Genomic DNA, 14970 nt, shown 5'->3' on the forward strand with positions numbered 1-14970 from the left:
GCAAGGCTGTCATTCAAAATAGAAGGAGAGATAAAAAGTTTCCCTGAAAACAAATATTAAAGGAGTTTGTGACCACTAAACCAGCCCTGCAAGAAATTTTAAGGGGGACTCTCTGAGGGGAGAAAATATGAAAAAAAAAAAAATATATATATATATATATACACACACACACACACATATCAAAAGCAACAAAGATTAGAAGGGACCAGAGAACACCACCAGAAAATCCAACTCTACAAGCATCATAATGGCAATAAATTCATATCTTTCAGTACTCACTCTAAACGTCACTGGACTCAATGCTCCAATCAAAAGACACAGGGTAACAGAATGGATAAGAAAACAAGATCCATCTATATTCTGTATACAAGAGACCCACTTTAGACCTAAAGACACCTTCAGATTGAAAATAAGGGGATGGAGAACCATCTATCATCCTAATGGTCAACAAAAGAAAGCCAGAGTAGCCATACTTATATCAGACAACCTATACTTTAAATCAGAGATTTAAAGATGGGCAGAAGGGCATTATATCATAATCAAGGGGTCTATCCACCAAGAAGCCCTAACAATTGTAAACATTTATGTGCCAAATGTGAAAGCACCCAAATATATAAATCAATTAATCACAAATATAAAGAAACTCATCGATAGTAATACCATAATAGTCGGAGACTTCAACACCCCTCTCACAGCAATGGACAGATCATCTAATAAAAAAATCAAAAAGGAAACAATAGCTTTGAATGACACACTGGATCAGATGGACTTAACAGATATATTCAGAACATTTCATCCTAAAGCAGCAGAATATACATTTTTCTCCAGTACACATGGAATGTTCTCCAGGATAGACCATATACTGGGACACAAATCAGCCCTAAGTACAAAAAGATCAAGATCATATCATGCATATTTTCAGACCACAATGCTATGAAACTCGAAATCAACCACAAGAAAAAGTTTGGAAAGGTAACAAACACTTGGAGACTGAAGAACATCCTACTAAAGAATGAATGGGCTAACCAAGAAGTTAAAGAGGATATTGAGAAGTATATGGAAGACAATGAAAATGATAGCACCACAACCCAAAACCTCTGGGACGCAGCAAAGGTGGTCGTAAGAGGAAAGTATATAGCAATCCAGGCCTTCCTAAAGAAGGAAGAAAGATCTCAGATATACAACCTAACCTTACACCTTAAGGAGCTGGAAAAAGAACAGCAAATAAAACCCCAAACCAGAAGAAAACAGGAAATAATAAAGATTAGAGGAAAAATTAATGCTATCAAAACCCAAAAAACAGTAGAACAGATCGATGAAACCAGAAGCTGGTTCTTTGAAAGAATTAAAATTGATAAACCACTAGCCAGTTGGATCAAAAAGAAAAAGGAAAGGACCCAAATAAATAAAATCAAGAATGAAAGAGGAGAGATCACAACGAACACAGCAGAAATAAAGATAATAATAAGAGAATACTATGAGGAATTATATGCCAAATAAAATGGGCAATCTGGAAGAAATGGACAAGTTCCTAGAAACATATACGCTACCAAAACTGAAACAGGAAGAAATAGAAAATTTGAACAGACCCATAACCAGTAAGGAAATCGAATTAGTAATCAAAAATCTACCAAAAAACAAGAGTCCAGGGCCAGATGGCTTTCCAGGGGAATCTACCAAACATTTAAGGAAGAGTTAACACCTATTCTCTTGAAGCTGTTCCAAAGAATAAAAACTGAAGGAAAACTTCCAAACTCTTTCTATGAAGCCAGCATTACCTTGATTCCAAGAACAGAAACAGACCCCACTAAAAAGGAGAACTATAGACAAATTTCCCTGATGAACATGGATACAAAAATCCTCAACAAGATATTAGCCAACCGGATCCAACAATACATTAAAAAAACTATTCACCATGACCAAACAGGATTTATACCTGGGATGCAGGGCTGGTTCAACATCTGCTAAACAATTAACGTGATTTATCACATCAATAAAAGAAAGGACAAGAACCATCTGATCCTCTCAATAGATGCAGAGAAAGCATTTGACAAAATACAGCATCCTTTCTTGATAAAAACCCTCAAGAAAGTAGGGATAGAAGGAGCATACCTAGAGATCATAGAAGCCATATATGAAAAACCCAATGCTAATATCATCCTCAATGTGGAAAAACTGAGAGCTTTCCCCCTAAGGTCAGGAACAAGACAGGGATGTCCACTCTTGTCACTGTTATTCAACATAGTATTAGAAGTCTTAGCCTCTGCAATCAGACAAAGAAATTAAAGGCATCCAAATCGGCCAGGAGGAGGTCAAACTCTCATTCTTCACAAATGACATGATACTCTATATGGAAAACTCTGAAGATTCCACCAAAAAACTTCTAGAAGTTATTCATGAATTCAGCAAAGTTGTAGGATATAAAATCAATGCACAGAAATCAGTTGCATTCCTATACACCAACAATGTAGCAACATAAAGAGAAATCAAGGAATCGATCCCATTTACAGTTGCACAAAAAAACATAAAATACCTAGGAATAAATTTAACTAAAGAGGTTAAAAATCTATACACTGAAAACTGTAGAAAGCTTATGAAAGAAATTGAAGAAGACACACACAAAAGATGGAAAAAGATTCCATGCTCCTGGATAGGAAGAACAAATATTAAAATGTCGATACTACCCAAAGCAATCTACATATTCAATACAATCCCTATCAAAATAACACCAGCATTCTTCACAGAGCTAGAACAAATAATTCTAAAATTTGTATGGAACCAGAAAAGACCCCGAATAGCCAAAGTGATCTTGAAAAAGAAAACCAAAGCAGGAGGCATCACAAGCCCAGACTTCAAGCTATACTACAAAGTTGTAATCATCAAGACAGTATGGTACTGGCACAAGAACAGTCACTCAAATCAATGGAACAGAATAGAGAACCTAGAAATGGACCCACAAACGTATGGCCAACCAGCCTTTGACAAAGCAGGAAAGAATATCCAAGGGAATAAAGACAGTCTCTTCAGCAAGTGGTCCTGGGAAAACTGGACAGCAACACACAGAAGAATGAACCTGGACCACTCTCTTACACCATACACAAAAATAAACTCAAAATGGATGAAAGACCTAAATGTAAGACAGGAAGCCATCAAAATCCTCCAGGAGAAAGCAGGCAAAAACCTCTTTGACCTTGGCCGCAGCAACTTCTTACTCAACATGTCTCCAGAGGCAAGGGAAACAAAAGCAAAAATGAACTACTGGGACCTCATCAAAAGAAAAAGCTTCTGCACAGCAAAGGGAACAATCAGCAAAACTAAAAGGCAACTGACAGAATGGGAGAAGATATTTGCAAATGACACATTAGGTAAAGGGTTAGTATCCAAAATCTATAAAGAACTTATCAAACTCAACACCAAAGAAACAAATAACCCAGTGAAGAAATGGGCAAAAGACATGAATAGACACTTCTCCAAAGAAGACATCCAGATGGTCAACTGACACATGAAAAAATGCTCAACTTCACTCATCATCAGGGAAATACAAATCAAAGCCACAATGAGATACCACCTTACACCTGTCAGAATGGCTAACATTAACAATTAAGGCAACAACAGATGTTGGTGAGGATGCGGAGAAAGAGGATCTCTTTTGCATTGTTGGTGAAAGCATGCTGGTGCAGCCACTCTGGAAAACAGTATGGCGTTTCCTCAAAAAACTAAATATAGAACTACTCTACAACCCAGCAATTGCACTACTAGGCATTTATCCATGGGATACAGGTGTGCTGTTTCAAAGGGACACATGCACCCCCATGTTTATAGCAGCACTATCAACAATAGCCAAAGTATGGAAAGAGCCCAAATATCCATCGATGGATGAATGAATAAAGAAGATGTGGCATATACATACAATGGAGTATTACTTGGCAATCAAAAAGAATGAAATCTTGCCATTTGCAACTACATGGATGGAACTGGAGGGTATTATGCTAAGTGATATTAGTCAGTCATAAAAAGACAAAAATTATACGACTTCACTCATATGAGGGCTTTAAGAGAGAAACCAGATGAACATAAGGGAAGGGAAACAAAAATAACATAAAAACAGGGAGGGGGACAAAACAAAAGAGACTCATAAATATGGAGAACAAACTGAGGGTTACTGGAGGGGTTGTGGGAGGGGGATGGGCTAAATGGGTAAGGGGCACTAAGGAATCTACTCCTGAAACCATTGTTGCACTATATGCTAACTAATTTGCATGCAAATTTAAAAAAATAAAAAATAAAACAAGTTAAAAAATTTTTTTAAAAATAATAAAAAAATAACAAAGCACAAAACCATCAATCATAATTCTCATTTCCATCTGCATCTGGAAAATGGACATAGACTTTCAATGTTACCTCTACTAGAAAGTCAGCTCCATGAAGGCAGGAGCTTAATCAGTTTTGCTCACAGTTTTATGACCAGCACCTGTTCATGGCCTGGCACATAGCATGTGCTCAACACATACTATGAATAAATGAACAATGAACAAACATTCTCTAAATGAACTCTAGTCATAGAATCCAATCATGAATCAAAATTCCCCCAAAAGAGCTTAGAACTCCAACTCCACCTCAGAGGGAAGAAAGTATAGCTAGAGTACAGGGGTAAAAGTGCACCAACTCTGGGGGTCCCAAACAGACCAGAATCTGCTACTCACCCTGACCAAATACAAAGGCAGAGAAAAGAGTGGTGGTGAAACAGGAAAGGACTTTATTTCAGTGAGGCCAACACCAGGAAGACAGTGGACCAATGTCTCAAAGACTGTCTCTGAAATACTGAAAATACTTCCATGTTTATAGAAGGCAAATGAGGGACAAAGGTGGGTAGGTATGTGCACATGGGCAGCAAAGGTCAAAGGGATCACTGTGTTGAGGTCAGTCACAGGTAGGGGTCTTGCTGGCTCAGGGAAGTATTTAGTGCTTGCCCTGGTGGTTTTGGTTTCCAGTAGGGGATGATTTGCCCTCAGAGTCTTCCCCCTGTTCCAAGAGACAAGTTAGAAAGAACCCAACTAGTGGGATGCCTGGGTGGCTCTGCTGGTTAAGCTACCAATTTGGGCTCAAGTCATGATCTCACAGCTTGTACATTCCAGCCCCGCCTCAGGCTCTGTGCTGACATCTCAGAGCCTGGAGCCTGCTTCAGATTCTGTATCTTCCTCTCTCTAAGCCTCTCCCTTGCTTGCTTGCTCTCTCTCTCTCTCTCTCTCTCTCTCAAAAATAAACATTTAAAAAATTAAAAAAAGAAGTAAAGAACCCAACTTGAAAAGTTTGAGATCAAAATGGAGGCAGACAGCTGAAGTCCTCTTTTAAAAGTACTTAACCCTATTTAATACATATATGTATCATTAATTGATGGCTGATTCATAATTTGTTCCTTATATAGATAGCTTCCAAAACTCCAACAGACTTATACGAATATTTTTTAGAGAAGTGCATTCTTTGGGGCAGAAAATCAGTTGACAGTGAAAGTCACATAACTATGATGTTTAGTTTCAAAAGGATAGTATATGGCTAGCACTGATTATTTCTTTAACTTATTTTACATGAGAAACTATGGCTAAGAAGAAATTCAGAGGAATTCAATCTTTATTAGGTTTGGTTTTAAAAATTTAAAGTCCTCCCTTCATATCAGAGAGGACCCTGCCTTCAAAGAAAAAAATGCCCTTTTTCTACAATTTATATATCTTAATGATGTTCAAGTTTACAAATGAACAGAAATTGTTTTTGAGTCAGCAAAAGCTGAAGTTAAGGATCACAGAGAGTAAATGATGAATGAGCCCAGGACTGCTGCTAATGCAAGTTCAAATTTAGCTGTGTCACTTGATAGTGATTTTCAAGTTTTTCACCAAACTTCTCAATTAGAGAAGGAAAAATTCTTATGAAAAACAACACACAACACACACACACACACACACACACACACACACACACACACACTCACACACTTATCTCCTCAGCATAGTAAATATGGTTTAAATAGATGTTCCATTAAGGCCTAAAAACACTAATGTTTCCATATATGGCCTTCATTATGTTGAGGTATGTTTCCTACAAACCTACTTTGTTGAGGCTTTTTATCATGAGTGGCTGTGGTACTTTGTCAAATGTTTTTTCTGCATCTATTGAAAGAATCATGTTTCTTACCCTTTCTTTTCTTAATGTGATATATCACATTGATTGATTTGTGAATATTGAACCACTCTTGCAACCCAGGAATAAATCTCACTTGATGGTGGTGAATGATTTTTTTAATGTATTGTTGGATTTGGTTCACTAATATTTTGTTGGGAATTTTTCCATCCATGTTCATCAGGGATATTGGCCTGTAGTTCTCTTTTTCAGTGTAGTCTTTTATCTGTTTTTGGTATCAGGGTAATGCTAGCCTCTTAGAATGAATTTGGAAATTTTTCTTTCTTTTCTATTTTTTGGAATACTTTGAAAATAATAGGTATTGCTTCTTCTTTATATGTTTGGTAGAATTTGTATGTGAAGCCATCTGACCCTGGACTTTTGTTTGTTGGGAGTTTTTTGATTCCTGATTCAATTTCTTTGCTGGTTATCAGTATACCATATTAATTCTGGAAGTTGGTTTATGTGGCAACTTTTTCACTTTGTTAGATGAAAAGATGATACCTTCATATTTGAAAACATCAGAAATGCTTTTGCTCCTCTCATTTGTTTTGTTGTTAATTTGTAACTGTGATGGTTAATTTTATTTGTTAACCCCAGTGAGCCTTAGGACGACCAGATATTTGGTCAAACATTATTCTGGGTGTGTTGGTGAGGGTGCCTAGGGATGAGATTAACATTTGAATTGGTGCACTGAGTAAAGCAGATTGCCTCCCTAATGTGAGCTTAAGTGGGTGGGCATCATCCAATCAACTGAAGATCTGAATGGCTGAGTAAGAGGGAAATATTGACTGCCTGATTGTGAGCTGGGATACTGGTCTTCTCTTGCCCTTGAACTGGAATTTACACCATTGGTTCTCCTGGTTCTCAGTTCTTTGGACTTGGACCAAAATATGCCATGGACTCTCCAGGTACCCAGATTGCTGACTTGTGGATCTTGGGATCTTCTCAGCCTACTTGAGCCAATTCGTTATAATCAATCAATCTCTCTCAATCAATCAACCTTTCTCTCAGTCCATATATGTCCTATTGGTTGTTTTCCTGGAGAATCCTGATTAATACAGTAACCTCAGGCTTTTTTTAGTTAAGAAACTCTACCATAACACACCACAGAGAGTACATCATTAGCCATAATTTTGAAAGCTACAGTGTCTATGAGAATTCCCTAATTAATCCCATAGGGCTCAGCCAGCCCTCTGGTTATTTATCCCCACTCTGTTAACAGGCCTCCCCTTAACTCCAGTGGGGACTTGTGTGCAGGCTTTACAATCAGAGAATTAAGCTCATTCTGCATCTTTCCCTTCTTATCTCTTGGAGCAACTCTGTGGGGCTATCTCTCATCTTATTCTTAAAAATATCCTCTCAGATTGGCTCTATATTCCACAGTTAATGATATGCAGATACTAGCTATGTCAGGAATTCACAGTAAATGAATTATTTGTGAAGTGGTAATAAGCTGAGAAAGAGAAAAAAAAGGAAGGAAGGAAAGAAAGAAGGACACAGGGAGAGAGGGAGGGGAAGGACAGGAGAGAAAGAGAGAAAGTCTGTTTTCCCATTGTCTTCCTATGTGGGTTATTTACAGGGTCTCAGCTCATGACAAACTTTCTAATGCCATTGAACTGCTTTCTGGATGGAGTACAGATTATTTTTCCTTTTCAGAAACATTCAATTTGTAAGCCAGTTAGCTACTTTTAAAAAATGTCTCTCTAAAGAAAAATCTATATGCTATTATTATTTACAAAAATAAGAATTAGATTAGGTATCTAATAAGTAAATTAAAAGCAGTAAAAATTGGGGAGCCTGGATGGGTCAGTAGGTTAAGCTTCAGATTCTTGATATTGGCTCAGGTTGTGATCCCCTGGTCCTCTCTCTCTCTGCCCCTCCCCAGCTCCTAATTGCATGGGTGGGCACTCTCTCTCTCTCAAAATAAATAAATAAACTTTTTTTCTAAAAGTAGTAAAATTTTAAAAACACTATATCTGTAGATACATGATATGAATTTGAACCCTGGGCTTACTGTTTGCTGTGTGGGTAAATGATTTGGGGAAAATCATTTGATTTTCTAGTTCTTTAATTTTCTTCACCCCAAAACAAGATGTTATAAAAATGCCTGCCTGCATCATAGGACCGCTGGAAGAAATTAGATGCTGTATCTATAAAGCATATTAAGTGTCTCATAAGAATCATACGGTCTTTAGTAGCAGGTGGTGCTTTTTATTATAGCCCCACTGACAAACAATAGAAGAAAGAAGAATACAAAATAGAAAAGAATAGAGAAATTACTTGTGTTCGTTAACAGTTATGCTCACATTACTTCGCACATGGGTTAGAATCTCCAAAAATACAGAACAAGAAAAAAGGTAGAAGAGGTATCATTAGCCAAAGGATTGCATTAAAAAGACAGGAATGAGATGACAGGAGATAGTGTTTGATGTAACAGGTGGAAAGAAAAGAAGAAAAGATCTAAATATAACTTATAATTTATGTTTGAAGGTGTGCCATGCCTGGCACATAGCACTAAACAAATGTTTATTAAGATTCTAATCTCCACATTCCAGTGGCATTTAAATTAAGTACCTTCTACCTGCCAGACGTGTAATGTTCAAGTGACTTGGTTTGCACATTTTAGATAGAATTAAAATCTTAAGTAAAAATTTAGAGTGTACAGTGAAAGCAAGATAGAGATAGGGAAATTTCTGGGATTTGTGGTCCTTTTACTATCCATATATCAGTGCACACATAATTTAACAAATAGCAAGTGTTCTAAATGAATGAATTCCTTTTCTTGCACTACTCAAAATAATTTTTAAAGGCCAAAACATACCAATTTAAAACAACTGAATTCCTTTTTACCTATAAAAATCAATATGACATTAGCCTTTCTTATGCAATATAAGCACAATTCAGTAAGTTCAATGCTTGTCCTCAATAATTCTTTAGTGGTGGGGTAGCCTAAAGGTGCCCATCTGTTCAGCATATCTAAGCATTTCAAAACCATTAACAAACAAATATTTCTTAAACTCTACGTTGTCTATCTCTATTTTAGAAGTTTAGAGGAATTCAAGGAAAATAAAACAGTTTATGACCACAAGACACTTATAGGTGGGAGACCTATATATACAGGCATACATGTATCAGTCCTTTAATAAACTGTATAGTGTATAAGAAAGTATATTACAACTGGACAATTGGATATAAACCGGTACAGAACAAGGTATTCATTCTTTGGTCAGAAAAAATTTTAAAAAATAGATTTGAGAAATTAAATCTTTGTACTTAATTCATCATGAAAGTCTTCAGAAAGAAAATAAAACATAAGTAGTCTGGAAGGATAATTAAATCATGAAGCATTAGACCAAAAAGCAAAAGGTATTTCTGCCAGATTATAGAAATTTGCTAAAGCTACCATAATAAAGTACCACAAACTGGTGGCTTAAGCAACAGAGATTTATTGTCTCACAATTCTGCAGGCTAATAGACCAAAATCAAGGTGTTGGAGGGATGGTTCTTTTCTTAGGGCTGTGAAGGACAATTTATTCTGTGCCCCTTGCTTACTTTCTGGGCTTTCCTGGAAATCTTTCGTGTTCTTCGGTTTGTAGATGCATCACTCCAATCTCTACCTTCATGCTCACATGACATTCTCCCCCTGTGTCTGGGTCTACATTTTCCCATTTTATAAGGACAACAGTCATACTGGAGTAGGACCTCACCCTTTTCCACTATGACTTCATCTTAACTAATTACACTTGTTAACAGTTCCATTTCCAAATAAGGTCACTTTCTGAGGTACTGTGTTTTCAAACTTCACCATCTGAATTTTAGGGACACAGTTCAATCCATAACACAGATGAACCATTCTGAGCCAAGTAATTGATTAAATAGCTCTAGGTGACTTGCTAAGGCTTAATGGATGAATAACTGAAAGGCCAGACAACAGAGAACCTTGGAGCCTTCAGGCAACAGAGAACCGTGGAACCTTAGCAAAGGAGCTTGACGTGCTGAACTGGAAGGCACTGTGGGCTCTCAAAGAAAAGAAATGGTGTTTTGTAAACGTTAATCTGGAGAATGGGTCCTGGCTGGGTCAGGAGGGAGTGAGACACTAAAGACAGAATAACTAAGTAGAGGGTGACAGGAAGTAAAAAATATCTGGCAGCAGCAGTCAGAATGAAAGAGATTAAATGAATCCAAGAGGAAGTGGTCTATAAATAAGAGATTATTCCTCTAGGGAGTTCAGATTATACCAAACAATTGCCTATATTCTCGTTAATCTGAGTACTTAATAAGACATCAATTACTGATTTCAGTAATTATAGGTAATATGCAATTCTATGAATGACTCACTTGTACAAAATTACTTTCCTGTTCTTGTGTAATGCCAAAGGCTTGGAGAGCAACAACGCCAACTGTTTAAGGAGTTTGGGAATCCAGAAAAAGCTTCTTCAACATAACGCACTATTGGGTTGACACAATGTAATCCCTGGCAACTATCATGCACCGAAGAGAAAAAGTTAACAAATGAATGACTTCTGAAGACACTATCTAAAATGGGATGCCAAGGTGGTCCTAACACAATAGTGAATAGTGGAATGTCAAGAAGGAAGATATAGTCAAAACATCAAAAGCTCCTATAATTTCATTTTAGAATGAAGACATGTAGCAAAGAACCATTCTGGAAAACATGATGGGCAGACTAATTTTTGACAACTCTTTCAGATTATATGTACTGACAAGAGATGAAGTGAAGGGGAAGTACTGAAATTTTACTAAGAATCTAAAGCGAATGAGGGACACTGAATGGATGGAATTGAATACATAATTTTTAAAAGAAATATGGTAAACATATATATAGCTTATAAGAAATACAAAGGAGGCCAACATACTTCTGAATATTTTACATCCGTTATATCTAAAAGGTGGCCAAGACATCCAATCATAAAATCCTAATATTAAACCATGTTTATAAATACCTAAGGCATTTCGAAACTCATTCATGAACAACAGGTTATCATCTACATGGCTGAGATACTGGAGGTAAAGGAGAGACAGAACTTAAAAGGAAAAAAAGAGGACAGGGAAGAAAAGTGCTTCTTTAGCCCTACTTCCTTTAAGCTACTGTTCTCTTCTTCCTTCCCTTCATAAGAAAACATCTAGAAGGAGTTCTGTCCCTTCATCAGATACATTTTTTCCCATTATGCAATATTCAATGTGCTCCCAATTGGCTTGTGTCCTCACTTTTGCACCCAATTTAGCTATTGCTCTTGTCCTCAATGTCATCCATAAAGTTCCATGCAAAGGACATCTCTGTCTTCATCTTTATTGATCTCTAAGAAGCATTCCACTTTCTTCTTGAAATTCTCTCTGTCTCTTGGTTCCTATAACACCACCTTCTCTTTTCTCTCCTCCTACACTTCAGCCACAATTTTGCTGTCTCCATCACCAAATCATGTTTTCTATAAAATGCTCAAAGTCTGGAGTTTTCAAAAACTCCCTAGTCAATTTCTTGCAGTTCTTCAGCTACCATTTATATGCCAAAAAATCCCAAATTTTATGTACAACTTAAACTTCTCTGAACTCCATATCCAAGTATATTCAACAGGGTACTCAGCTGTGATGTTCCATAGGTACCACAACGCAACCTGGTGATTTTCCCACCCAGTCTGTTTCCTAAGTAAGTAGCACCACCATCTGCCTGTTACTCAGGAAAAGAAGCCTAGGTAGCAACCTTGAAACCTCTCTCCTCCTCATCTCCTGTCACCCATTAACCAGCAGGACTAGTTTTACCTCACAAATGATCTCAAACGCATCCACATCTCCATTTCCATTTTTAATGCAAGCCACCACTGTCTCTCATTCACTAGTTTCCCATATCCACTGGTTTCCCACATCCAGTCTTATCTCCATTCAGCCTAAAGCTGAAGTGATTTATTTAAAACACAAATGTGATCAAGGCACTTCACTCCTTAAAAACTTTCATTGCCTACCCCTTTGTTCTTAGCATGAAACCCTTATTTAGTCCTTACTGTGCCCTTCAAGGCCATGCTGCCCTTCATCCATTTCATCAGGCACCTCTCCCTTTGCTCTCTGCCTTCTATCAATTCTTACAAAGTGTTTCTCACCACCTGGAGGCCTGCTGAGTCCTCTGCTTGGCAAATTCCCTTCTTTCCCATCCTTACTTCTATGCCTAGCTGATGTTTACTTAATCTTTAGATTTCAGAAACAAACAAACAATCAAACTATTTTCTTCAAGCACTCCCACCCACCCAGATCAGACTCTTGTTAACCTATTTCTCTTTCAGGGCATTTGCCACATGTGAAATTAAATGCTCTTTGGTGTAATGAACTGGATGTTATATTTCTTGACTGAGATAATATCAGTTATGTATGTCTTATTTACTGTTTCACCTCTAGTGTAGCCTTGAACAAAGAAGGCATTCAATAAATGTTTGCCAAATGAACAAATGAACTCCAACATTTAACAGCGCTATTTTAAACCTGATCAAGTAAACTGTGGTAAAAATCAATAATCTCAATTACAGTTTTACCATTAAAACAACCCTACAGATTTAATAAACATAATGTAGATCACTTACAAATTATTACTTGCTTATTTTTGTATATAATCATAAGTCTAATTTCTTAGAGGACCAGAATTCTGTAAGACCATCTGATAGACAACATGAACCATTGCATAATTTTTAAATGTTGCTTCTAAGAAGTCAAATATCCTTAAAGTTAACAACAATAACAGAATGAAAAGGAAAACCAAATTTGATCACAATACTGGAAAAAACCTCTTAACGTGAATAATGAAAGATACAATATTAAAAGTCCTCATCATGAAAAATTCAAGATCTCTGTAATAAACCGAGTTTTTCCATCATTTTCTTAACTTTTGAAGATTTTTATCTTTAAATGACAAAGAAATAATGTGAAGAAATTTACAAACCATCTTTCAGTATGATCCATTCAGAATGCAAAGTAGCTGCTCATTTGTGCCATACATTTATACATAACAATGATAAAAACCCATTTTCAGTAGGTTGCACTAAAAAGTTATTTAATCTAAATCTCTGCCTTCTTCTCTTAAACTCTTTCCTGTCTCAATAAACAGCAACGTCATCCATGTGTTGTTCAAACTCCTTTAATCCCTCCTCAATTCTCCTCCACAATAAACTATCTGCAAGTACTGTTGGCTCTATTTTCAAACCAACACCAAGAACACGCTTCCTCCTCTTCATCTCCCTTATCATTTTCTTAATCCAGACCACCAACATCTTTGCCTAAACTACTGCAAAAGCCTCCCAACTGGTCTTCCTATTTATGTCTCTTTCTCCCCACCATATTTAACCCATAATCTACAATTTAGTTAATTTAAGGCACTGCAGCCAGAGCCATCCTTTTCAATACAAGTATATCACTCCCCTATTTGAGATGAACCTAAAATCCTTACAAGCCTCCCTAAAATACCTGGCCCCCACTTCATTCTTCGATTGCATCTTAACTGACTCTTCTGCTGCATCACATTATCCTTTCTTTCAGTTTCTAGAACATCCAAGATAGTTCCCACTTAGGGGTTTTCTACTTGCTATTGCTCCTGCTTGAAATGCTCTGTTCCAGATCTTTCTATGCTGTTTCCTTATCATCAAATCTCAAGTCAACTGTCAACTCATCTCCATCAACCCCATAGACTTTCCCTGACCATCTCATCTAAATTAACCCCCAATCATTCTCTATCACATCATCCTGTTTCATTTTATTCCTATTATTTATTACTACCTGAAACTGCCTTCTCTATTTCTATGGTTACCACTTATTCTCTGTCTTCCCCCTAGAATGTGAGATCTGAACACAGGAAACTTCTCAGTCTTATTCACTATTCACTACCCAGTACCTAGAAAAGTGCTTGGTATACAATAGGTGCTCACTAAATCTTTATTACATGAGGGCACATACTTAACCACAACAACAAAAGCAGAAGCTCAAAATAAAAATAATGATCAGAAAATTAAGATCCAGAAAGAGGTATCACATGAATTTATATCATGTGGTTTCATGTTACACATTTTGACAGTATCAGTGGGGCTTATTACATGTTAGGGATCTCAAATATTATAATGAAAATACACTACTAAGTTTCAAAATGAGCATTTTTTAAAAAATCTGCATCATAAATGGAGAAGGAAAGACATATCTTTCAGCAAAAATACAATGGTCTCTTTTGGACTGAATCAGAAACATTTAAAGAAATACTTTGGAAAAAAAAGGTCAATTTTAAAAATAAATACCAACTTTTAAGGCAGAGAAAATCTATTGAAAGCTAAGAGAAACAACAGAAATTGGTTTCCCAAGGGCCAATAAATCATCGTGTAGCTAAACAGAGGCTGGCAAGTTTATACCTTAGAGGTTTTCTGTCTCCAAGGACCAATGGCACATTCTTGACATTTGGAAAGGATAAGTCTAGAACCCTCCAAATGTCCAAACACCACTGTGTCAGTGTTCTTACTTGCAAGACCCACTAGCTAGTCACATATTTAATGAGAATCATCTAAATCTGTGCCTCAGGGAAGTAATAAATTACTACATGGACTTCCAGGGTCTTTCCTGAACAGTATTTGTGAATGTCAAGGGCCTCCTCACAGTATCTGGACTGTTTCCATGAGAGAATAAACTACCGTGGATATTAGTTTAAGATTCTAAAAAAATAACTAGGAATCTATTTACTCCACTGGAGCTATTTACTAAATACCACGGAGCATTAATACAACCACTGAGATTACTCACAGTAGCAAACAAAGATAG

General features: G+C 36.8%; 1 protein-coding gene across 2 annotated transcripts in view; it reads right to left on the reverse strand.

The window, feature by feature from the left end:
- Positions 1–14970, reverse strand: part of NELL2 (neural EGFL like 2) — a 393863-nt gene that overhangs the window by 168726 nt on the left and 210167 nt on the right. The gene's annotated exons all lie outside the window — the stretch shown is intronic.

Source organism: Panthera tigris, chromosome B4 (genome assembly GCF_018350195.1).
Source record: "Panthera tigris isolate Pti1 chromosome B4, P.tigris_Pti1_mat1.1, whole genome shotgun sequence".
Classification (NCBI taxonomy): Eukaryota; Metazoa; Chordata; class Mammalia; order Carnivora; family Felidae; genus Panthera; species Panthera tigris.